General features: G+C 39.3%; 2 long non-coding RNA genes across 3 annotated transcripts in view; one reads left to right on the plus strand and one right to left on the minus strand.

Moving 5' to 3' along the window:
* LOC309611737 overlaps positions 1-25,831 on the plus strand; it is a 274,615-nt gene that overhangs the window by 192,236 nt on the left and 56,548 nt on the right. The window lies entirely within an intron of this gene.
* Positions 1-25,831, minus strand: part of LOC309611732 — a 106,327-nt gene that overhangs the window by 46,551 nt on the left and 33,945 nt on the right. Inside the window, exon 3 of one of the 2 annotated variants that reach the window (XR_014234705.1) lies at positions 23,527-23,595. This is a non-coding gene — a long non-coding RNA (uncharacterized lncRNA). Of the gene's footprint in view, positions 1-12,994; positions 23,596-25,831 lie in introns of those variants that run through there. The other variant, XR_014234706.1, reaches the window with a different exon arrangement.

Raw genomic sequence — 25,831 nt, forward strand, 5'->3', positions numbered from 1 at the left:
TCCCTCAATCTCTGCCTAAATGACACCTTCTCAGTGAGGCCTTCACAGACCACACTATTTAAAACTGTAACCCTTATCCTGATATTCCTTATTTATTTCCTTACTTTATTTTTGTCCATGGCACTTATTCTATATGAGGTTATAACTTTACTTAATTATGTAATGTCAGTTTCTCTGCCCTAAACTATAAACACAATAAAGGTAAAGGTTTTTGTCTCAGTCTTCCACTGCTATAAACTTAGTGCTTGGAATAGTGCCTGGAACATAGGAGGCAAACAAAAAATGTTTGTTGAGTGAATGAATAAAGGAAGGAAAAAACATTTACATATTTTTTTATTTATACAAGATTAGATATTTGGGAGAGAAATATACTTATGACAAATCAGTGCTGTTTTTGTAAGTAAGGTTGACATCTGTGACATCTCAAAATCTCAATGCATTTATGTAAAAGTTTCTTTTTCATTTGTACAGTCTATTGTGGATGTTCCTGATGAGGCAGGTCGCCTGAATGGCTCACTTACAAGCAGCAACTCAGAGATCTAGGCTATTCCATCTGTCATTATCTACATCCTCAGAATCCTTGACTTACACCAAACAGGAAACAGAGGCAGATAGACAGTTATTGCATGAAAGTTTGCATGAGATACTGCATGGGATCAGTTTGCAAATGACATACATATTTTTGTTCACTTTCCTTTGACCAGCACTCAGGTCCATGGTCTCACCTAGACGCAAGGATGATGGGGAAGGAAGTGGGAAACACAGCTTAGCTGCATGCCCAGGAAAGAGTAGAACTAGATATTGGTGAACATTAGCAGTCTTTATGATGTATAATTAGATCAAATAAATTGATAAGATAAACAGTAAGTCCCTAAGAAACCCTAAATAGGCAACTCATAGAAGAGAAAATCTAAAATGCTAAGGAACATATAAAAGAATGTTTAACATCTATGTGCTGATTTTTGTGTAGACATAGTTTTCAAATCCTATAGGGATACACTGAGAAGTGAGATTGCTGGACCATATGGTAAGAGTATGATTAGTTTTAAAAGAAGCTGCCACTGTCTTCCAAACTGGCAGTATCACTTTGCATTCCCAACAGCAATGAATGAAGCTCCACATCCTCACCAGGATATTGTGCTATTAGTGTTCTGGATTTTGGCCATTCTTTTGTTTGTTTAATTATTTATTATATATATTTTGATTGGAGCATAGCTGATTTACAATATTATATTAATTTCAGGTGTACAACATGGTGATTCAATATTTTTATAGATTATATTCCATTTAAAGTTATTATAAAATATTGGCTATATTCCCTGTGCTATACAATATATCCTTGTAACTTATTTATTTTATACATAGTAGTTTGTACCACTTAATCCCTTACCCCTCCCCCATTCTCTCTTCCCACTGGTAACTACTAGTTTATTCTCTATATCTGTAGGTCTGTTTCTGCTTGTTATATTCATTCATTTGTTTCATTTATTAGATTTCACATACAAGTGACAGCCTGAAGTATTTGTCTTTCTCTGACTTATTTCACTAAGCATAATACCCTTCAGGTCTATCCATGTTGTTGAAAATGACAAAATATCATTCCTTTTTATGGCTGAGTAATATTCCATATATAAAAAATATATATATAATCATATCTTTTTTATCAATTCAGCTGTTGATGGACACTTAGGTTGATTCCATATCTTGGCCATTGTAAATAATGCTGCTAGGAACACTGCGGTGCATGTATCTTTTCAAATTAGTGTATTTGTTTTCTTTTCTTCAGATATATACCCAGGAGTGGAATTGCTGGATCATATGGTAGTTCAGTTTTCAGTTTTTTGAGAAACCTCCATACGGTTTTCCACAGTGGCTGAACTAAACTTCATTTCCACCAACAGTGTACTAGGGTTCCCTTTTCTCCATCCTTGTCAACATTTGTTATTTGTGGTCTTTTTAATGATAGCCATTCTGACAGGTGTGAAGTGATATGTTGTTGTTTTGATTTGCATTTCCCTGATTAGTGATGTTAAGCATCTTTACATGTGCTTGTTGGTCATCTGTGTCTTCTTTGGAAAAATGTCTATTCAGGTCTTTTGCCCGTTTTTAAAATTTAATTAATTAATTAATTAATTTATATTTGGCTGCAATGGGTCTTTGCTGCTGCACGTGGGCTTTCTCTAGTTGCAGTGAGCAGGGGCTACTCATCGTTGCAGTGTGTGGGCTTCTCATTGTGATGGCTTCTCCTGTTACAGAGCATGGGCTCTAGGTGTGCGGGCTTCAGTAGTTGTGGCATGCAGGCTCAGTAGTTGTGCCTTGCAGGCTCCAGAGTGCAGGCTCAGTACTTGTGGTGCACAGGCTTAGTTGCTCTGCAGCATGTGGGATCTTCCCAGACCAGGGATCAAACCCCATGTCCCCTGCATTGGTGGGTGGATTCTTAACAATTGTACCACCAGGGAAGTCCTTTTGCCCATTTTTTAATCAGGTTGTTTGTTTGTTTGTTGTTGATATTGAGTTATATGAGCTGTTTATATATTTTGAATATTAACCCCTTATCGGATATATAATTTGCAAATATTTTCTCCCATTCAGTAGATTATCTTTTCATCTTGTTGACGGTTTCATTTACTGTGCAAAAGCTTTTATTTTTAATTAGGTCCCATTTGTTTATTTTAGCTTTTGTTTTCCAGCCTTAGGAGACAGATCCAAAAAAATATATTGCTATGATTTATGTCAAAGAGTGTTCTACCTATGCTTTCTTCTAAGAATTTTATGGTTTCAGGTCCTATATTTAGGTCTTCAATCCATTTTGAGTTCATTTTTGTATAAGCTATGAGAAAATATCCCAATTTCCTTCTTTTACATGTAGCTGTCCAGTTTTCCCAACACAATTTTTTGAAGATACTCTCTTTTCCTCGTTATATTTTCTTGCCTCCTTTATCATAGGTTAATTGACCATAAGTACATGGCGTTTTTTTCTGGGCTCTTCTATTCTAGTTCCATTGATCTATGTGTCTTTTTTGTGCCAGTACCATACTGTTTTGATTACTGTAGCTTTGTAGTATAGTCTGAAGCCAGGGAACAGGTACCTCCAGCTTTGTTCTTTTCTCTCAAGATTGCTTTGCCAAGAGACAAGGAAGGACACTACATAATGATCAACGGATGAATCCAAGAAGAAGATATAACAATTATAAATATATATGCACCCAACATAGGAGCATCTCAATACATAAGGCAACTGCTAACAGCTATAAAACAAAAAATCGACAGTAAGACAATAATAGTGGGGGACGTTAACACCTCACTTACACCAGTGGACAGATCATCCAAAATGAAAATAAATAAGGAAACAGAAGCTTAAATGACACAATCGACCAGACAGATTTAATTAATATTTATAGGACATTCCATCCCAAAACAGCAGATTACACTTTCTTCTCAAGTGCGCACGGAGTATTCTCCAGGATAGATCACATCTTGGGTCACAAATCAAGACTCAGTGAATTTAAGAAAATTGAAAACCTATCCAGCATCTTTTCTGACCACAACGCTATGAGATTAGAAATCAATTACAGGGAAAAAAATGTAAAAAACACAAACACATGGAGGCTAAACAATACGTTACTAAATAAGCAAGAGACCACTGAAGAAATCAAAGAGGAAATCAAAAAATACCTAGAGACAAATGACAATGAAAACACGACGACCCAAAACCTATGCGATGCAGCAAAAGCAGTTCTAAGAGGGAAGTTTATAGCTATACAAGCCTACCTCAAGAAACAAGAAAAATCTCAAATAAACAATCTAACCTTACACCTAAAGGAACTAGAGAAAGAAGAACAAACAAAACCCAAAGTTAGCAGAAGGAAAGAAATCGTAAAGATCAGAGCAGAAATAAATGAAACAGAAACAAAACAATAGCAAAGATCAATAAAAATAAAAGCTGGTTCTTTGAGAAGATAAACAAAATTGATAAACCATTAGCCAGACTCATCAAGAAAAAGAGGGAGAGGACTCAAATCAATAATTAGAAATGAAAAAGGAGAAGTTACAACAGACACTGCAGAAATACAAAGCACCCTAAGAGACTACTACAAGCAACTCTATGCCAATAAAATGGACAACTGGGAAGAAATGGACAAATTCTTAGAAAGGTATAACCTTCCGAGACTGAACCAGGAAGAAATAGAAAACATGAATAAACCAATCACAAGTAATGAAACTGAAACTGTGATTAAAATTCTTCCAACAAACAAAAGTCCAGGACCAGATGGCTTCACAGGTGAATTCTATCAAACATTTAGAGAAGAGCTAACACCCATCCTTCTCAAACTCTTCCAAAAAATTGCAGAGGAAGGAACACTCCAAAACTCATTCTATGAGGCCACCATCACCCTGATACCAAAACCAGACAAAGATACTACAAAAAAAGAAAATTACAGACCAATATCACTGATGAATATGGATGCAAAAATCCTCAACAAAATACTAGCAAACAGAATCCAACAACACATTAAAAGGATCATACACCATGATCAAGTGAAATTTATCCCAGGGATGCAAGGATTCTTCAGTATATGCAAATCAATCAATGTGATACACCATATTAACAAATTGAAGAATAAAAACCATATGATCATCTCAATAGATGCAGAAAAAGCTTTTGACAAAATTCAACGCCCATTTATGATAAAAACTCTCCAGAAAGTGGGCATAGAGGGAACCTACCTCAACATAATAAAGGCCATATATGACAAACCCACAGCAAACATCGTTCTCAACGGTGAAAAACTGAAACCATTTCCAATAAGATCAGGAACAAGACAAGGATGTCAACTCTCACCACTATTATTCAACATAGTTTTGGAAGTCCTAGCCACAGCAATCAGAGAAGAAAAAGAAATAAAAGGAATACAAATTGGAAAAGAAGAAGTAAAACTGTCACTGTTTGCAGATGACATGATACTATACATCGAGAATCCTAAAAATGCCACCAGAAAACTACTAGAGCTAATCAATGAATTTGGTAAAGTGGCAGGATACAAAATTAATGCACAGAAATCTCTTGCATTCCTATACATTAATGATGAAAAATCTGAAAGAGAAATTAAGGAAACACTCCCATTTACCACTGCAGTAAAAAGAATAAAATACCTAGGAATAAACCTACCTAGGGAAACAAAAGACCTGTATGCAGAAAACTATAAGACACTGATGAAAGAAAATAAAGATGATACCAACAGATGGAGAGATATACCATGTATTGGATAGGAAGAATCAACATTGTGAAAATGACTCTACTACCCAAAGCAATCTACAGATTCAATGCAATCCCTATCAAATTACTAATGGCATTTTTTATGGAACTAAAACAAAAAATCTTAAAATTTCTATGGAGACACAAAAGACCCCGAATAGCCAAAGCAGTCTTGAGGGAAAAAAATGGAGCGGGAGGAATCAGACTCCCTGACTTCAGACTATACTACAAAGCTACATTAATCAAGACAATATGGTACTAGCACAAAAACAGAAACATAGATCAATGGAACAAGATAGAAAGCACGGAGATAAACCCACGCACCTATGGTCAACTAATCTATGACGAAGGAGACAAGGATATACAATGGCGAAAAGACAGTCTCTTCAATAAGTGGTGCTGGGAAAACTGGACAGCTACATGTAAAAGAATGAAATTAGAACACTTCCTAACACCATACACAAAAATAAACTCAAAATGGATTAAACACCTAAATGTAAGGCCAGACACTATCAAACTCTTAGAGGAAAACATAGGCAGAACACTCTATGACATAAATCACAGCAAGATCCTTTTTGACCCACCTCCTAGAGAAATGGAAATAAAAACAAAAATAAACAAATGGGACCTAATGAAACTTCAAAGCTTTTGCACAGCAAAGGAAACCATAAACAAGATGAAAAGACAACCCTCAGAATGGGAGGAAATATTTGTCAACGAATCAATGAACAAAGGATTAATCTCCAAAATATATATGAACAGCTCATGCAGCTCAATATTACAGAAACAAACAACTCATTCCAAAAATGGGCAGAAGACCTAAATAGACATTTCTCCAAAGAAGACATACAGATGGCCAAGAAGCACATGAAAAGCTGCTAAACAACACTAATCATTAGAGAAATGCAAATCAAAACTACAATGAGGTATCACCTCACACCCATTAGAATGGGCATCATCAGAAAATCTACAAACAACAAATGCTGGAGAGGGTGTGGAGAAAAGGGAACACTCTTGCACTGTTGGTGGGAATGTAAATTGATACAGCCACTATGGATAACAGTATGGAGGTTTCTTCAAGAACTAAAAATAGAATTACCATATGACCCTGCAATCCCTCTACTGGGCATATACCCAGAGAAAACCATAATTCAAAAAGACACATGCACCCGAATGTTCATTGCAGCACTATTTACAATAGCCAGGTCATGGAAGCAACCTAAATGCCCATTGACAGACGAATGGATAAAGAAGGTGTGGTACATATATACAATGGAATATTACTCAGCCATAAAAAGGAACGAAATTGGGTCATTTGTTGAGACGTGGATGGATCTAGAGACTGTCATACAGAGTGAAGTAAGTCAGAAAGAGAAAAACAAATATTGTATACTAATGCATGTATGTGGAACCTAGAAAAATGGTACAGATGAACCAATTTGCAGGGCAGAAGTTGAGACACAGATGTAGAGAACAAACTTATGGACACCAAGGGGGGAAAGCCACGGGGGGGGGGGAGGGGATGGTGGTGTGATGAATTGGGCGATTGGAATTGACATGTATACACTGATGTGTATAAAACTGATGACTAATAAGAACCTGCTGTATAAAAAAATAAATAAAATTAAATTAAAAAATTAAAAAAAAAAGAAAGGAAAAAAAGATTGCTTTGCCAATTCAGATCCTTTTCTGGTTCCATATAAATTTTAGAATTGTTTATTCCAGTTCTGTGAAAAATGTCATGAGTATTTTGATAGGGATTTTATTAAATCTGTAGATTGCTTTTAGTAGTATGAACATTTTAACAATATTAATTCTTCCAATCCATGAACATGGAGCATCTTTCCATTTCTTTGTATCATCTTTAATTTCCTTTATCAATGTTTTATAGTTTTCAGAGTATAGGTCTTCCACCTCCTTGTTAAGTTTATTTATTTTTAGGTATTTTATTCTTTTTTTTAAAAATTTTATTTATTTATTTATTTATTTATGGCTGTGTTAGGTCTTCGTTTCTGTGCGAGGGCTTTCTCCAGTTGCGGCAAGTGGAGGCCACTCTTCATCACGGTGTGCGGGCCTCTCACTATTGCGGCCTCTCTTGTTGCGGAGCACAGGCTCCAGACGTGCAGGCTCAGCAATTGTGGCTCATGGGCCTAGTTGCTCCGCGGCATGTGGGATCTTCCCAGACCAGGGCTCGAACCCGTGTCCCCTGCATTGGCAGGCAGACTCTCAACCACTGCGCCACCAGGGAAGCCCTTTATTCTTTTTTATGTGATTTTTAAACAGGATTGTTTTCTTGCTTTCAATTTCTGATAGTTCCATTGTTAGTGCATAGAAAAGCAACAGATTTCTGTACATTAATCTTGTATCCTTAAAATTTACTGAATTCATTTATTAGTCCTAATCTTTTTTTTTTTTTTTTGGTGGCGACTTTAAGGTTTTCTATATAAAGTATCATGTCATCTGCAAATAGTGACAATTTTACTTCTTCCCTTCCAATTTGAATGCTGTTTATTTCCTTTTCTTGTTTTATTCCTGTGGCCAGGACTTCTAATACTATGTTAAGTAGAAGTGGCAAGAGTGGGCATTCTTGTCTTGTTCCTTGAGTATGATGTTAGCTTGTGGATTTATCGTAAGTGGCCTTTATTATGTCGAGATATATTCCCTGTATACCAAATTTGATGAGAGCTTTTTTTTTATCATGAATGGATGATGAATTTTATCAAGTGCTTTTTCTGCATCTATTGAGATGATCATGTGATTTTTAGTCTTCCTTTTGTTAATGTGGTGTATCACTTTGATTAATTTATGGATGGTAAACCATCCTTACATCCCTGAAATGAATCCCACTTGATCACAATATATGATCCTTTTAATGTATTTTTGAATTCAGTTTGCTAATATTTTGTTGAGCATTTCTGCATCTATGTTCACCAGGTGCATTGGCCTGTAATTTTCTTTTTTGGTGGTGTCTTTGTCTAGTTTTGGTCTCAGGTCTTGTAAAATGAGTTTGGAAGTGTTCCCTCCTCTTCTATGTTTCAAAATAATTTGAGAAGGATAGGTATTAACTCTTCTTTAAATGTTTGGTGTAATTCACCTGGGAAGTCATCTGGTCCTGGACTTTTGTTTTTTGGGAGTTATTAATTCAGTCTCTTTACTAGCAATCAGTCTGTTCATCTTTCTTCAAGATTTACTCTTGGAAGATTGTATGTTTCTAGGAATTTATCCATTTCTTCTAGGTTGTCTAATTTGTTGGCATATAATTGTTCATTGTCTTCTCTTATGATCCATTGTATTTCTGTGGTGTCAGTTGTATTTTCTCCTCTTTCACTTCTGATTTTATTTTTTGGGCTCTCTCTGTTTTTTTCTTGAAGAGCCTGGCTAAAGATTTGTCAATTTTGTTTATCTTTTCACAGAACCAACTCTTGGTTTCATTGATATTTTCTATTTTTTAAAGTCTCTATTTCATTGATTTCTGCTCTGATCCTTATTATTTCCTTTCTTCTACTGACTTTGGGCTTTGCTTGTTCTTCATTTTCTAGTTTTTTTAAATGTACATTTAGATTGTGTATTTCAAATATTTCTTTTTTCTTGAGGTAGGCCTGTATTGCTATAAACTTCCCTCTCAGAACTGCTTTTGCTGCATCAGTTGTATTACCATTTTCATTTGTCTCAAGGTATTTTTTTATTTCTTATTTTATTTCTTCATTGACACATTGGTTGTTTAGCAGCATGTTGTTTAGTCTCTACATGTTTGTGTTTTCTCCCTGTAGTTGATTTCTTGTTTCATACCATTGTGGTTGAAAAGGATGCTTGATATGATTTCAATCTTCTTAAACTTATTGAGACTTTTTTTGTGGCATAACATGTGATCTATCCTAGAGAATGTTCCTTGTGCACTTGAAAAGAATGTGTATTCTGTTGCTTTTGGATGGAATGTTCTATATACAGCTATTAAGTTATCTGGTCTAGTGTGTCATTTAAGGTCAGTGTTTCCTTATTGATTTTTCACCTAGATGATCCATCCATTGACGTAAATGGGGTGTTAAACTCCCCTACTATAATTGTATTGCTGTTTGCTTCTCCCTTTTTATTTCTGTCAATATTTGCTTTATATATTTAGGTGCTCCTATGTTGGGTGCATAAATGTTTACAAATGGTATATCCTCTTGTTGGATTGTGCCCTTTATCATTATGTAATGCCCTTCCTTGTCGTTTGTTAAAATCTTTGTTTTAAGTTATAGCCTGATATGAGTATTGTTACCCCAGCTTTTTTTTCTTTTCCATTTGCATGGAACATCTTTTACTATCCCTTTACTTTCTGTCTCTGTGTGTCTTTAGATCTGAGGTGAGTCTTTTGTAGGAAGCCTACAGAAGGGTCTTGGTTTTTTATCCATTCATCTACCCTTGGTTGGAGCATTTAGTAATTATTGGTAGATATGTACTTACTGCCATTTTGTTGATTTCCTGGTTGTTTTTGTAGTTCTTCTCTGTTACTGTCTTCTTCTTTTAGTTTCTTCCCTTGTGGTTTGATGGATTCATTTAGTGTACTGTTTGGATTCCTTCTCTGTATTTTTTATCTATCCATTGTAGATTTTTAATTCATGGTTTCCATGAGGTTCATATATATTGAGCCATATATATAGCCATCTATTTTAAGCTGATAGTCCGTTTTTAAGCATTCTAAAAGCACTACATTTTTACTCCCCCACAATGTTTTATATAGTTTTTAAAAATTTTTTATTTATTTATTTATTTATGTATGGCTGTGTTGGGTCCTCGTTTCTGCGTGAGGGCCCTCTCCACTTGCGGCAAGCGGGGGCCACCCTTCATCGCAGTGCGCAGGCCCCTCACTATCGCAGCCTCTCCTGTTGCGGAGCACAGGCTCCAGATGCGCAGGCTCAGCAATTGTGGCTCACAGGCCCAGCCACTCCGCGGCACGTGGGATCCTCCCAGACCAGGGCTCGAACCCACGTCCCCTGCATTGGCAGGCAGATTCCCAACCACTGCGCCACCAGGGAAGCCCTGTTTTATATTTTTAATGTCATATTTTACACCTCTTTATTTAGTGTACTCCTTAACTACTTACTGTAGTTATAGATGATTATACTACTTTTGTCTTTTAACTTCATACTACCTTTTTAAGTGGCTGATTCACTGCCTTTCCTATATATTTGCCTTTATCAGTAAGATTTTTCCTTTCATAAATTTTCTTATTTCTAGCTGTGGCCTTTTCTTTTCCACTTAAAGAAGACCCTTTAACATTTCTTGTAAGTCTTGTTTAGTGGTGATGAATTCCTTTAATTTTTGCTTGTCTGGGAAACTCTTTCTCTTTCAATTCTGAATCATTACCTTGCAACAGATAGAGAATTCTAGGTTGTACGTTTTTTTCCTTTCATCAGGTTAAATAAATCCTGCCACTCCCTTCTGGCCTGTAATGTTTCTGCTGAAAAAACAGCTAAACGTCTTATGGAATTTGCTTTGTATGCAATTATTTTTCTCTTGCTGCCTTTGAGAGTCTCTCTTTATCTTTAAATTTTGTCATTTTAATTATAATACGTCTTAGTGTGGATCTCTTTGGGCTCATCTTGTTTGGGACTCTCACCTTCCTGTACCTGAATGTCCATTTCCTTTGCCAGGTTAGGGAGATTTTCAGCCATTATTTCTTCAAAGAAGCTTTCTGTCCCTTTCTCTCTCTCTTTCTTTCTTCTGGGACCCCTAGAATGCAAATGTCAGTGTGCTTGATGTTGTCTCAGAAGTTCCTTAAACTCTCATTTTAAAAACTCTTTCTTCTTTCTGTGGTTCTGATTGAGTGATTTTCACTATTCTATCTTTCAGATCACTTATCAATTCTTCTGTGTCATCTACTCTGCTGTTGATTCCTTTTGGTGTATTTTTTATTTCAGTTATTGTATTCTTAAGTTTTGATTGGTTCTTTCTTATATTTTCTAAGTCTTTGTTGAAGTTCTCACTGAGTCCCTGCATTCTTTTCCTGAGTTTTATGAGTGCCCTTATGAACGTTTCTTTGAACTTTTTATCAGGTAAGTCACTTATTTCTGTTTCATTAGGGTTTTCTTCTGGGGTTTTATTTCATTCTTTTGTTTGGAACATTTTCCTTTGTCTCATTTTGTTTGACTCTTATATTTTGTTTCTATGAATAGGCCGAAACAGCTATCTCTCCTGGTCTTGAAGGAGTGGGCTTGTGTGAGACGATCCCCTGTGTAGACTGTTTGCACCTACTGGCTTTGGCAGGCTGGCTGGAGCTGGGGTGGGTGTAAGCCAGGGGCTGTCCCTGGGGAGCACTGCACCCAAGGCTGTCTTTTTAGGGCAGTTGAAGTTAGAATGGGCCTGGGCCAGAGGCAGCCCCTGGGGAGTACTGTGCCAAGGCACCATGGTGGGGTGCCTGGGGCTGGAGTGGACACTGGCTTGGGGCAGTCCCTGGGCCTAGGCCACCTTGATGGGATGGCTGGAGCTGGAGTGGGCATGGGTCAGGAGGAGTCCCAGGGGGACTCAAATAATGGCACTCACAGACACCTCCAACCTTGAAGAGGCCCCCAGCAGTTCTGTTTGGCAGGAGCTCTAGAGTTGGTAAACAGATTGCTTTCCCATATAGTCTAGGTGCCCTTTAAACGGCTGATTTTTTGCTGTGTCCCAGGGTGGGTGAGTCTGCACTTGTGCTTCTTAGCGATATCCCTCCCTACTTCTGGGCACTGCGTTCGGGTGGGATTCCCATAGGTACTGTGTCTCCATCTTTCCTACCAGTTTCTACATGGTCCTTCTATGTGCAGTAGTTCTTTTGTCAGCCCTCAGATCTCCAGGAGGAATTGCTCTATATGTAGGTGTAGATTCGGTGTTTCTGTGGGTGGAGGTGAGCTCAGGGTCTCCCTATGCCAACATCTTGGACCCCCCTCAAATTTCCTTTCCAAGTAAAATACTCCCCAGGTCTGGTCCAACAATTCTATGTCTAAAATGAATCAGATTCTTCTATAGAGAGAGAAATGTATGTGTTTTTTGTTTTGTTTTAATAAAGTCTTGTTTTAAAATAACATAGAGAATATTATATGCCTACCTTTAACTTATTCCAACTTGAAATGAACTGAGTATCTGCTAGTTCACAGAAAAAATATCTAATTCTTCTATGGTGTTCTCACTTGTCATTTATATATGCAAAAGTTATATTGTTAGATACAAATATACTCATTGTTGATATATCTTCCTGATTTATTGCTCATTTATCAGTATACTGTAACTCTTTTTGAGATTTCCTTAAGAGCTATTTGTCCTGATATTGTAATTGATACTTTTCTATCATAAGAAATGCCAAGGTTTTATGCTAATTTTTATCTTCACAATAATAAATCCATCATCATTTTAAAGAATCATATAAGTGCATATTATACTTTTCAGATTGCTATTATCTTCTTCATTGTCAAATTCCTTGTGCAGAGTTTTGAAGAGTCTTTCATATTTCTCAGTGATGTTAGCTTTTCAAATTTCTCTCATATATTTCCTTGATTCAAGCTTATGCTTTCTGGTGAAAAATATATTTAAAATTATACTTTACAAATGTATATTAAGAATGCCATTAAAATTGCTTATAGTGTCCTCTCCCTTAATTTGGGGGTCCTCTGAGTTACTGGGAAAGTCATTTCCATCCAAATGGGACTAAGAGTAGTTAAATGTTGATAAAATATTTGATGAAAAACAAACAGAGAGAGAAGTTGGACAGATTTGTAAAAGCCTGTTTTTTTCCTTCATCAAAAATTTCTAATTCCTAATTGAAAAAACTAGCTCTGCCAGTCTTTACTGTTCACCAAAAAATCCCAATCCACCTCCTTAAACAAACAGACATTCATATATTTCATTTTTTTTACCCTGGTTACCATGATTCAGCTATAGCACTAATCCTACTGAGTTCTTCATGACATAAAAATATGAAACTTTCTTATTAACTACCACATATAAATGTGTTTTACTCTCCTAGCTTTAATGAAAAGATGGTATATATCACAATAATCTCAGAGTGTACGAATAAATACATTAGAAAAAATCTCCTCTAACATTTCCAGTAAAATTGGTTCTTTGGGAAGATGTGCTGTGTTTAGCATAGTGTCATGTAGACACCCTGCATGGTTGTACCCATGGGCATATGTGCAAAATAGATGAAAATCATGGAAAATACAGGACGAAATATAAACTCCTTAACTTGCCAATGATTATCTATCATCATCTGACTGCCATCTACCAAGCCAGCTTTGCTCCCACCACTGCCCTATTTGCATCCTATATGATAGGCATTTGAACTACTTGTTAGTCCTTAAATCACCTGCCCCATTTCATACCTCTGTGCCTTTGCCTATGTAGTTCCCTTTGCCTTCCATGGCCTTTAAACGGACTCACTGTCCATCAGGTAAAATCTTATTCACCTTTCAAATCTCAGCTCCATGCATACCTCCTAATGAAAATGTCCCTTATTACACCAAGAAGAAAAAAAGACTTTGTTTTCTACTCGTGTTGTTCTTTATACTAAGTCCACAATATGCCAATTATCTCACTGTGTTTTAATAACCACTGTTTTTAACAAAATGTATTTTTCATCATTAATCCCCATCACGTATTACCTAGCATGGCACATAGTTATTATCGTATAAATATTTGCAGAATGAGGTATTTGAGGTCCAGCCATTTAAAAGATACAGGAAAATACACTCTAAACACTACATTTCTAGAGTTATATTTGGTATTCCTTTAGTGGGACAAAGACTGGGCTTACCGAACTTTATACAGAACGGTTGTGAAAATTCTCAGCCACACCCTGCAAGACCCGCTGAAGTCCCACAGCATCTGTGACTGTTCTTCCTCACTGACCTCTCTCTTCTCTGAACTGTGAACACATGAACCTCTGAAAGAGCCTTCAAAAGCCCAATTTCCCATTGAAAAAACCTGGCAGTCATGGGGTAAGAGAATAAATCTCTCAAAATCTGCATCTTTACTTATTATTAAAATAATACTCTTTTGTAGGTTGGGAAAAATGGAGATGGACATCTATTTCAAATGTTGCATAAATCCAATGATAGTAGTTTTGCTCATCTGCCACATGGTCTGTCTTTTGTCCTCTGTTGAAAGATCAGAAGATAAAGTGGACCCTGGCAAGGACAGTCTGCAGAAGGATAAGAGATTTAAACCTGGGGAAGGTAATGAGACATGCTAAAATACATATATGTAAGAGTGTGTGTGTCTGTGTGTAAGTAGGTTTAAATTTTTTTCCATGTCCTTTGGTGGCATCGTTTTTGGAATAAAACAGACATAAGTTTGCCTGGTGACTCCACCATATATTTGCCTCTTTAGCATGAGCCAAGTTAACGTTAAACTCTTTAAGTTTCAATTTTCTCAACTCTAAAAATACCTTCCTATACAAGGGTATACACACACACACACACACACACACACACAGACAATTTCTCCCTTGGTTGTGAACATACACAGTAGTCTGTAGATGCTCACTGTCTTAAAAATGCATATGGTAAGTCTAAGGGAAATAATTTGGTATTCCCCAAAGAAATTTAGCACATGATTGACTTACTTACTATGGACTGCAAGAGGGAATGAGGCTAGAACCCATCATTTGGTCTCTCCATCTTCCTACCCCAAGAGACCTCTGAGGTATATGAGCAAAGTACTAGCCTAATGCTCTGTATTTCAATTGAGAAAACAGACTCAGACAAGTGGCTTGTGTTTCCCCAAATCACAGAGCCAGAACTAGACCTGAGACTTCTGACTTCTATCACAATGCCTGCTCCACTGAAGACCAGAGCATCTTAAATCTGGTTGCACGATTTGCTCCCATTTCCCCCCACATCCACTCTCCACTCTCTTCTGCCCTGTGCTGTCCTGGATGGAGGAGAGCCGAAATTTATGCTGCTTCAAAAGGCTCCCTTTGCTCCTGGCTCCTAGCTGGGTTGTTAATGAGGAGCACCAGCCGGAGGCAGAAGAGGGAAGGATAACGTGGTTGTGATAGCCCTTCCCTGGCTGACTTCCTATGGGGTTACCAGTGGTTGGCTGTTTCCCTGTTAGATGACCCTCTCCACTGGGCTGCCCTCTCTTTGGGTTCTGATAGCTACTCCCACCCTTTTCTCATTCAGACTAGGGGTGAAACAGTACCCCATTGTTCCCAGCCCCAAGGTACTGGAATATCCCTTCTGGTTTCCCCCCACCCTACTGGTACCTCTGTAAAGAGTCCTTTTATTAAACCTTTTTCAAGTTACCCAATTTGAGTGTGTCAGTGATTTCCTGCTGGGATTATAACTGATACACTAGGGAGCTTTTAAGAAGTACAGATGCCTGGGGGCTTCCCAAAACTCTCCAGGTGATTCTAGCTGATAGTTGGGATTGCAAACTTCTGCACTAAGTCATGATGATGATTTTTGTTGTTGTTGTTGTTGAATCACTAGGACGTACACACACGCACATGCATACACATTCACATTCAACGAGAATGGTACAGGAAATCTCGGGACCTGAGCTGGCTAGATTCTGGTGATCTATGGTTTTTGCAGGCTACGTATGGATTGATAAATGTTCAAACACTTAGGATGCAGCAGCCTTGTAAACACCTTCAAAATATTTACTTTCATGCTGTTCCTTTCTTCTTCTAACACCCAAATGTCAATTTTAATGGAAGCCACATCTCCCCATATTGATTGGGTGATCTTGATTTTATTAAGGTTCAGTTTGGCTGCCCAGGAAGCTTTTCTAGTGTTTGAAGCATTTATAAAAATGTATTTGGGAGGGGCAGGGAGGGAGATGAGGTAGGCGGGGGGCAAAGAAAAAAAATTTCACATTTGCCTAAAGTAAAGCACAGTTTTTTGCCAAGATTTCATTAATTCAATAAATAAAAATACAAGTAAGCTCCAACTTCAACAAGCTCAAGTTTCCCTTCTAGCTGTGAAACCACAGCACCCCAATGGCTTCTAAATGTGTCAACACATGACCTTCCCATCCCAAACTCACCCGTGGGGAGAACATGATTTATGAGGTTGTCTGACCATCCCTGAAAAGGCTTTAAGTATTTTACTTTCATAATATGTGTAGCTCCTTCATTCAGTGGTAAATGATTGTGGGTTCTTAGAGAAAAGAGTGAGTTTCTGGGGAAAAAAAAAGATCTAAACTTGGAAGAGATCTGCAAACAGCTCTGTGGCACCTTATGGTGTGTGAGTTAATTACTTGCCCTAAGTTGCCTAGTAAACCGTCTTTGTTTGGGAAGTTAAGTTTCATCTCTGTTCCAAAAACTCAAGAGCCAGACAGGGAAGGGAAAAAATGATGGTGTCTGTGGTGAGGCTGGCAATACTGCCCTGCCGGCTGGTTATTTGGAAAGGTTTTAGAAGATGTGTTATGAGGTATGGTAATGTGTGTCATTTTTCATGACTAAAGTCAAAGGATTTAGCGGGTTGAGTCTGAGGACTTGGATTTGGCAGTGGAAAATACCAAATAATGTGTGAGCTTTGCATCCCACTGCTGCCCGGGCTCTCCTACCATCCAAGATAGAGGAAGAGGACGCTATTTTTTGGACTGCCAAATGCAACAGTTAGAAGATGAGAAATTTGGCTCACTCAACTCTAAAGTCATTTTTATATAGAAGAAAAGTGAGTTTTGGTTGTTGAAAAAGTCCCTCTGTTTAGAAGTTGTTAATGGAGAACACGAGTGTTCTTTGAAACGAATAAAATAAGTCAAAACGGTGGCAATCTCTTACTCTGAGAAAGAGGAATGACCCTAAGAGAAACAGAATACGCAATACCTTTCTCTCAAAGTTTAACTTTTGTTCTGGTTTCTCGGAAACATGTGTTCAAGGGGAACTGAGGATATACCTTACTCTCCAAGCCAAAGATCCTTAGTTCCAAGTAATGGAAGCTCACTTGAACACATGTAAAACAAAAAAGCAACATTTCTTATAAGGATACAGGAGTGTCTCATGGAACTCAACAGGCCAAATGGAGCTCAGTCATAGGAGAGGCCAGAACAGGAGCCAGAAAGCTATGAAGAGCCAAGGCACCTGCTCCATCTGTCCAGCTGTCTGCCTTTCTGGTCTCCTGCTTTACCTTCTCACTCCATTCTGCTTCTCGCATCTTATCCCAAACTTGATTTCTCTGTTATTCAGGTCCAAGGCTGAAGAGGACCATTCCACAATGACGTCTCCCATTCCAAAGTCACTTGCCTCAAGTGACCAGCCAAGATCATGAATTAGCTATCCCTTAGAGAGTGTTACCATGTTCCAGACTCTAAGTAATTTGCATGTTGAATTAACTCATTTAATCCTCATATTCAACCTATAAGGTTTATCCCCATTTTACAGATAACAAAATTGAGGCAGAAAAATTAAGTGATTTGTCCAAATTTACATAGCAAATGAGTAGTAGATATGAGTTTCAAATCCAGGCAGCCTGACTCCAGAGCCTGTGCTCTTAACCATGGCTGTTCTGCTCCCTGAGCCCCAGCGCCATTCCCCAGAAGAGAGAATGTGGCTAGCATCTCTTGGATTGGGTGGGCATCCCACTCCGACCAGCCCTGGGCAAGGTGGTGATGGACGGACCTCAGCAGGACCACATGGCACAACATGAATTATAGGGCCTGTCTCAGTGCTGGTAAGGAATCAGTTTTCACAGATTGGGGGCTGGGGATTGGACAGATACCCCAAAGTCTTCCACATTACTCTGTGAAAACGCTTATGCTCTCTGAGCCAAGTCATGGGACAGTGTAGCAATACAGAATTAAAGGTCATGAAAATATGTCAAGCACAGAGGATTTTCCTGGACGTGATTATTTTCAAAGGGGCAACCCTGTACGTGACTGATTATTTTACTTTTTTCTAGTATTCTCTAGAGATGGGAGATTTTAAATTTCCTGCATGGCAGTTCAGCCAGGTTCCTGCAGATTGGGAGTTCTTCTCCCAGTCTAACCTAAATGCCTCTAATGGTAGCTGAAACTGATTTCTTTGTGTTGCTTTCAAGGTAAACTGCACACAAAACGAACATGTGAGGATATTCTGAAGTAAACTGAGTGTCACACTGACTTAATTAGAAAATTTTATCAAAAGACTAATAACAAAGGCATAAGAAATTCCTGGAATTATGTGTCTGGAAAGAGTTTCATTAATTTGTGTTTTATATATATAAATAAATACATAAGTGAGGAAAGCATTCCAAATCTGAGAGAACATTGGCTCCATAACAGAAATGATGGAGAAGATAAAACTGTGAACTAAGAAACAGGCAATTTTTGGTACATATTTCTGACCCTCACCCCATAAATGCCCTAATGTATGAGGCATTGGCCCATGTGGAAATTTTGATGCATTCAACACTTTCCTAATACAAAATTCCATTGAATGTATATAATATTCCACCACAGCAAATGAACTAAGTAAAAAGAAAAAGAAAACAAGATACGCTCATTTTATTCTAAATTATCCAAAGATGTTTTCAGCTTACTCTCTCCTTCTCAAACTTTCTCGATCTTTGCTTCAAATAATCTTCTCACCTTTGCAGACCCTCAAATCTTTAAGCAGTCCTCATCTCTCTTCTATTGTAGCCAAAGGATTAGTTGATGGTTTGTCCCCACCCCCTCAACACACACACACACACACACACACACACACACGCATGCATGCACGCACACACACCTTTCTTGGGTCTATGCCTTGCCATCTTCCCTGCAACTTGGTTTGGGTCTGTTCCACTCCAGGCTCAACCTGTAACAACAAGCAACCTCCTAGTCTTTCTAGGCCTTGTTTCCACTCTCAGAAAACAACCATGGCAGTCAGCTTCCACAGGTTTCACTTCCGCCATGTATTTTTATCATGGCCTCTCATTACCCTGTAGAACTAATGGAAGCTGCAACCCAGCCCTCTGTGACCTCTCCAAGTTCCCCAGTTAACTAAAAAATTGCATCTCACTCCAACCTCCACCTATGACATTACTCCAACTCTGCTGAATAACCTGCTCTCCCTTTCAATTACTCTTGGGAATCCCATCTGACTTCTGAGTGATATGTACCAGGGATGTTCAAATGCATGAGCTAAGAACTAACCCCTGTTCTACCCAAAGTGAGAAGAAAAAAGTCTTTAACCACCTATAATCCCACAAAGTGCAGACAAGAAAAGAAAAAATAATATGTTTTTTCTACGTGGATAATACTTCTAAGTTGTCAGCTCTTACACACAACCTCTCATTTCACAATCAAATAGCATCTCTCTGATATAGGTAGGCTGTGGATTATTTTTGTTGCTATTTGACAGATGAGGAATCTGACGATCTTTTGATTTCAGGTCCATCCCACACCATATCTCCGGGACTAAGAACCTGTTTCACAGGCACCAAAGCTTTGGTCAAGTGCTTTAGTGACCAGGCTAGAATGCTTTATTGCTAGAGATGGCTGCACCGGTACACACTACAAACATTTGATTCATTTCTTTAACAAATATTTACTGAGTCCATGTGCCAGCCACTGAGCTAGTACTTTCTTCCCGCTTGCTAGAAGTATGTGCTAAAGACCTTTGCAGGAATTGGGGGCACAGAATTTCAAAGGTATTGAGCTAGAAGCCACAGCCAACCGCTGATAGGGAAGGTTCAGTGGCCCTGACCATCAGTCTTGCCCACAGATGCTCCTGGGGTTAGATGATGCCACCAGTTTCTTTAGGATATCTCCTTCGGTGATTCCTTCACTGCCACTGCTGTTAGCCAATGTCTCTCCCCCAACACTTCCTTCACCTGCTTTCCCAACTCTCACTAATGCTCAGGGTTCTCCCTGCCCCCAGTCCCTTCCAGTCATGAGGAAAGCTCATCAAACCAGCCAATCTAGAAGCTCTCCTCTTCCAGGAATCTTTTCACAAAGCACAGTGCTTAAAGGGGGGCAATATTTAGTTCATATGAATGAATTAATGGTTGAATTTCAGATACTTCTTGATCAAGATGGGAGGGTTTAGCTACAAGGTGATCTCTGGCTGAAGGAAGCCTTCCTGAGGTGACTCAAAGTACCTTAAAGAGTGCACACCATTCTGCTTACTCCCAAGGCCAGCTCTGAAGGAAAGTTTCACTGTGCTCTACACAAAGAAGGGCCTGGGACTCAAATGACCTGAGCTGTCTGCAAAATTGACTCCCAGGATTTGTTTTAAACCATCATCTGTCTCCCGTCCCAAGTTCTCTGGCATCGGTGGAGAAGCACTTCTCTTTGAGACTTAGGAGGCTTTTGTTAACACATGGGCCTTGACTTTCATCTCACAGACACACTAGTACAGTGTAGGAGGGGTTTGGCTGCACAGCTGGTGCCATCCTGTGTGTGTGGATGGTGACTTTGGAAAAGACACACTTTCTGGGAATGTGGGGAAGGACCCTATAAAGGAGACGTCATTCAGGCCAGCTGTGTCGAGTGGTGGGTGCAGCACGTCAAGATGGGAAGTGAAAAGACCGACTTTCAGTCTCTGCTCTCTCCCATCTGGGGCTGACCTTACCAAGGCATTTCCCCTCTCTGTGTCTCAGGTTGCTCATCTGGGGTTGGAGTATCCCAAATCTTTAAGTTTTCTTGCAAAGTCTTAGATTCTGGGATTCCTTGGACTTTGTTCTTAATCCAGTCTTTATGACTCTGGTTTCACCAGAAACTCTTTGTGAAGAACAAGGCCCAGCTGTGGGAGGTGTCAGTGAGAGACATCAAGTCAAACTGAGGGTTCAGGGAGCAGAAAAGAACCATAAACTGTGTGCCACCAGGGCTCACGATTCTCAATTTTTTAAAGGCCTGGCAGGTGGCAGGTAATATGGGATGTGCTAGATCTATAGCAATAGGAAACTGTGACGATCGCTTTAAACTAGAGAGGGCATGCCCTACCTAAAGGCACTCAAATTCATGTCTTTTTAGCACAGCACCTGTTGAACAGAACAAATCTGTGGGTTGGCTTATACCCAATGGCAGCAGGTTTGAGACCCCACGCCATCTCCAGAATTAGAGAAAATACTTTTCCTGAAGGCAGCCAACTTGTCTGTCACCAGCCAAGTAATTTTTCTTTTCAGAAAGTCAGATCAGTGGATTCCATTTCTATCAGATGTTTCCCATGGAATGCAAAAGCAGAGACAAACACAGTGGATCAGGCAGGAAGGAGCTTAAAAACTTACAGCCCATCTGAATTGCACTAGGCCTCAAGCATCGACCCCAAAGCTGGTTCTGTTGTTAAGAAAAGCTTGTCAGCAGCCCAAATGATCCCCAGTTGCCTGCTGAACTGAGCAGAGCCTGGGAGCTGGGCAGAGTCACATAGGAGCGCAGCTTTTCAGATGAGAGAACAGCAGGCAAGAAATGGAGACTTCTTGCTAAGCCCCATTAACGCTTTAATAGAGCTTAACGCAACGGTTCTCTTTGAAAATGCTTTATTCATAATTGACCAATTGTCATTAGATATAGTTACACTCCGTGGCATCTTATTAGAAGGAGCTTGTTTGAACCCCCCTCCCCAAGCATTCATAGTAAATTCCTAACAGATGATGTCATAACAGGCCGTTACAACCCATAACGTGTAGACACCATTAAAGCAATGTGTGTGCCTTTTTGGTACTGAAACATCGAACTTTATTATGAAGTTTGCTATAAAATCTGCTATGATGTATTTAATAATATTAAAGCGTATATTCTTTAATATCAAAGTCACACTGCCCCATGATGCCTGTTATTCCTGCCACAAATGAGAACTGCCAAATCTATCAGCTCAGCTTTTAAACACTTCCTTAAGAGATTTCTTTCTTCTTTCCTCGTCTTCATTACTTTTTTTTTTTGCCATGAAAAAGCAGATGTTCTAAAGCTACAAGTAACTGAAAACCAGCAATATACGGTCAAAGGCTGAAACCTAATATTTATGATAAGCTGATCCAATGAGAAATGTCTCCCCAGTGACCCTGGTCATGAAGTGGGAACCCATGTGGTCATTGGTCCTGGTGAGACAGTTGTCATTTATCAGAACCCCTGCGCTGTGATTCTCAATTAGGGACTTTCCTGACATCAGCAACTCTCCACCTACTTGATACGAAAAGCAAAATAAATATGAAATCCATCCTTACTGCATCACATTCCATTGGCTTTACAATTGCCATATAAAGTAGTTATTATGGATTCCATAATTTATGTAAGGCAATTTGGACTTTTGGGTGGCAGTGGGCTCTACTTTTTGTCTCTATCACTATAGCAAACATTAAATTTTCTAATAAATCCTTCAGGTGGAAACCACTGTCATAAATACGTATTTCTAACTGCTAATGAGAACTAGAGATGTTTATATTCAGACCAATGGCAAAAATAAGAGAAAGACCGGTATTCCCTAGAAGAAACCATAAAATTCAGACTGTGGCAGGGACTTGACTAATTGCAGTACTAAATTGCTAACCTTGGACTTTTGGGGAGGAGTCTGCATGTTGTGGAGAAATTAGAGCCTCCCCCAAGATCTTCTGGTCCAAACATGTTCTGTATATTCCATCACTTGCAGATTAATTTGATATAACAAAGTCCTCTTTTAAAATGCAAACATTCCTTAGAGGGTTAAGCCAGTGGATTATTACTGTTTGGTACACCTCTCCTAACTGTGGTAATCTTCAGACGATTCTCTTTTATTCAATCTACTGAACATTTTAGTGAGTGCCTATTAGGTATAAGATAGAGTACTATGCCAATTACGGGAGTAATAGAAACAAATATTGTCCAAATCCTCTTTACGGCGCCTCAGAGGAGATACTGCAGTTTCCCAACAAGAAGTTTTTTCAAGTAACTCAAGTGAAAGGCTCCTGCTCCTCCTTGTTCTCCAGAACCTTCTGGATCCTTCTTATTGTTCCCATTAAGATACTGGATGTTCAATTTTTTCCCCTAGCCGGCCTTGTCTATCTGGAATTTCTTAATCCCTTGGCTCCACATGCCTGCTCTCCCTCTTCTAGAACCTTATTTGGGCCAGAGCCCTGGGCTTCCACTTGCCAAGAGGAAATGCTTCCATCTGTTCAGATGGAAAAGACTGTATTTCTGTAGGCCCAGCACGAGTCAGCCTGCAGATTATTGTTGGAGGGAACACTTATTCCCCAGTCTAGTAAATCCATGAGTGGGATTCCAGAAAGACTCACCCTGTGCGTTTTCCTCTCACCCCTCATTACTGACCACCCCTGACCCCACTCCCAATGGCATGGTAAATTGACTGTGAGTTGGGAAGAAAAAGTGGGCATACATGGCTCAGGGCCCTCTTTTCCTTTCTCTGGACTCACCCGTCTGCAGAAGGATGCATCTGTCTCTTCAGGGCCATGAGTAAGCGGTCTGCCCCCCGGAGGTGAGACCTGTAATTTAGGAGAGGAGGTCAGATTCAATTCAGCAGAGTGTTAGAAAGCCCATTTAGCCTCCACCAAAGCCACATTCTGTAATCCACCTTGAATCAGGATAAAGCTGATGTTTGGATCTCTAAGGATCCATTCTCTGTGCCTACCTCTCATCTGTTCTGAATGTTGCAAGGAAGAGGTCTGTTTTTCTTTGGGGTCCCCCAAAGCTAGCACTTTTACACCTCCCGGGCTACAAGTGGTACTGATTCCGCCCTGTGCTCCAGGTCTGTCGCCTGCAGCATTTAATGTGGAGACACGTTCCTTAAAAAACAGATGCAGGATCACTCCCTGGGCTGTTCTGGAAATCCTGCCTGGTACACTGCCATCCAATCCCATTCCTCATGGGAGAGATGCTTCTTTTTGGATACAAGTAGGCAGAGTGATCTGAATAAATTCTCACTAATGAAATGTTAGGGAAGTAATACTACATTCCCCTTCTCAGAAGTGTTCCTGGTGATTTTAATGGAGAATCACATGAGGAACTAGCTAACCAAACGAGACGAGTAACTGTGGCAGAATTTCAGGCATACCTGAGCCAGATATTTGGGAAAAAATCTAATCACCCTGCACTAAGGATGGAAAGCTTAAATGCTCACAGATACCAGGCAGGGAACAGAAATGACTAAAGCTTCTGAGTATAAGAAAACCACCAGCTCAAGCACGGTGATAACTGGCAGCTGGTATTTGGATTTGACATTAAGAAATAATACAGGGTGGAAGGGATTCAGGCAAGCCTGATACTGCGGACAACAAATAGCTTCAGGCAGTGTACAGCAAAAGGAGTTACTTAAATTCTCTATCTAAAAGCAGCAGCCTCTACTCAGTGCCAAAATATTGTCGCCGTGTGGAATGGGGTTAATGGACCTTTTGCATTTTCAAAAGAAACAAGTCAAAGATGTGGATTTTTATGTAAAAAGATACCCTCCTTTGATGTTAGCAATGAATTCATTAAGAAAACAAGATCAAACAACAATAACAATAATCCCCACCCCCACCCGTATTGGCTCTGACTGTGTAGGAGGTGTGAGATTGTCCTCAGGCCCAAGCTGGCCCAGGGGTGTTCTGTGCCCCCTCTGGCCATCACTGAGTCTGGCTTTCCCTCTTCCCTCCCTTCCCTCTTATACGTTAGTTAGTTAAACTCTGGCATTTCTAATTCTGATTTTTAAGATCACCATGGAAACCTTCAAGGAGATGAGTGTAGACTCATTTTCAATAGAATGAACTCTGGCTAGCTAAAAAAAGGCTTGTTTTTCAGCCACGAAGAGCTGCTAATACCACCCTGAACGTAAGATATGACTGGTGCCTTCTGACATTACTTAAAAAGTTGAATTATACCAGCGGAAAAAATGATGGAATTATTATAAAATTCAGGCTTCTTCAAAGCACACAATTTTCCACCATGGACTCTAACATCTTTAAAGGCTAAAACACCTGAATAAATCTGGGAGTAAGAACATATCTTTTAAATTACAGCCTTTATCAGCATTCCTGGTGTCTCTCTCTTCAGCCTCCCTCAGGGTTTCACCTTGAAACTTAGCAACTTTACCCTCCTTACAACAACTTACTCCTCCAAGATGAAATGGGCTCAATAACGTGGTCCAGCTGAACTTAAAGGATGTTAATCTTAACAAACCAATTAAGAAAAGGCAAATTCTCCCACTCCATTGGGTACCTGATGACAAGGCCCTCTAGGTTTTAGAGAACCTTAAGGAAATGTGGTCTGAGTACTGAAAAGAGGCCATGTGTGTACAAGGGAAGCAGGCAATACTCTATTGGGATCTCATTGCGTTAAGAGCCTGGTCAGCCCCACAGCATGGGCGGGGTCCCCATCGCAGAGGGCAATGGAGTGTGATGAAAACAAAAGGAGAGTGATGACTTTCTCCTCAAAAGCCCTACCAGAGAGGAGAGCTGTATGGAGGCTGGGTCCTAAATACACTAAGTTTATGGAGACAAAACAAGCAGTTTGGGGGGTAAGAATCAGATACATTCAATGAAATGACTGGGGATCAGGGCCAAAGGAGGGGGTCCAACGAGAAGCATTTTTTCACTGACTTAAGCTGGTTCCTCATTTGACCCTTCAGAAGACAAGTTGTTGGGCTTAATGCACCTGCCTATTGGTGCTTGGGTGTGTATTTCTGTCCTCAGAACCACCAGTTAGTTGACATAACTTAGCCCTTATGGAGAGCTGTGCTGGTTT

The sequence above is a fragment of the Balaenoptera borealis genome (assembly GCF_965194805.1).
Source record: "Balaenoptera borealis genome assembly, chromosome: 15".
NCBI classification, from domain to species: Eukaryota; Metazoa; Chordata; class Mammalia; order Artiodactyla; family Balaenopteridae; genus Balaenoptera; species Balaenoptera borealis.